We start from the raw sequence: 1582 nt of genomic DNA on the forward strand, positions 1-1582 counted from the left end.
GCTCTGTAACCAAAATTCCACCTACACAGGAACACAGTCCTGCGAGCTCGACGCCAGAACCACAGGGACTTTGCCCGGCGCCTTGGAAGTCAGAGGATCACGAGACCACTGGACAGGCTGAACCTGTGATGGATACTATGAATGATGTATATAAGTAATAAAGTACACTATGTGCTCCATGTCGCCACATCACCACGCCGGGTTTTATCTCAGAGAAGGGGTGAATGTGGTGAAAGGCATTTGCATAGATGTATGGACTGGCCAGTTTGAACTTCCCTGACCTTCCCTAACTTCTCCCTTGTGTCCTCCCCAGATTTCCCAATAAAGGTTGGCATGCCCGGACTTGCCCCATCTTGCTCCTGTACCTGGAACCTGGCCAAGTAACGCATCAGTAATGCTCAGGTTTTTGGGAATAAAGGCCATTTAATCACTCCATCATGTCGATGTGATTATTGTGTGCTCCACAATAGGCCCATCAGGCAGCCATTCCAATTCCATCACTGAAATTCTTCCACAGCATACAAACTATTGTTACGAGCCCAGAGGACCCCAAAACCCAGTAGCAATAGATATTCACCAAGACAAATGGTTACTTAAACAAAGTTGTTTTTAATTATTTTTAAATGCGAAAACAGAATCACACTTTAACTTATCACTATTGACTTAACTAACCAAACAACCCCTTTCTAATTCTAAGTGCACGTGTATGTAATGTGTGTAAGTTCAGAAAAGTTCGTTGATTCACAGTCCAATCTTACTTCTCATTCCTCCAAGTTCCCTGGTTGCAGGCAATTCTTAGACTGTGCACAGAATTTAACATTTATAAATTTTACCATGCTTTGGTGCTTGAAAGGTAAATGATTACCGCTCAGGAACATTCTTGTTGGTTTTCAGAGAGAGATTTGTTGTACTCTGAAACCCACAACTGATTCCTTTTTTAACCAGCCACTTCAGTGTCTTGTCAAAGAAACTTTCCCCCTCAGGGTTCTCCAGATGATAACGTCTTTCTTTCAGGTCACCACAGAGCTTCTTTTTGTTTCCCTTATTCCAAGTGAAACATTAGACAACCAGTCCTCTCTTCTTGCATGAACCACAAGGGCCTTGACCACTCACAAGTCATCTTCCAAATGGGGTATTCCACAAGCTTGCCAGCTTGTCCAGTTCCAGTCCCAGCTGCTGCTGACTGTAAAACTGCAGAACTGATCTGTGTCTGTCTCTGTCTTTCTCTTTGAGAGAAAGCCTGTTTGACTCTCTCTGCTTGCAAAACCACATGACCCTCATAGAACAGCAAGTTCCCCTCCAGACAGTCTGCAGCTGCGACAAGCTCTTTCATCTGTGGCCTTTTTGTAAACAACAATCCATTAGTGAAGTCTTTTGGGCACTTTCCAAAGCCCATGCAAAGGCTGTGGGGGGTCAATATATAAAGCATGAGCAGAGCTCCTGTATTTTAAATAAGATGTCTTTTAAAATCTTTATATGTGACCTACACTAAAAAACCTGCCCCAATTTATCTCCCAAAAACATATCTATATTGTGCCACACAATGTTTATTTGTTATTCATTGTTGAATGTGATTGTGACC

The sequence above is a fragment of the Narcine bancroftii genome, chromosome 4, assembly GCF_036971445.1.
Source record: "Narcine bancroftii isolate sNarBan1 chromosome 4, sNarBan1.hap1, whole genome shotgun sequence".
NCBI classification, from domain to species: Eukaryota; Metazoa; Chordata; class Chondrichthyes; order Torpediniformes; family Narcinidae; genus Narcine; species Narcine bancroftii.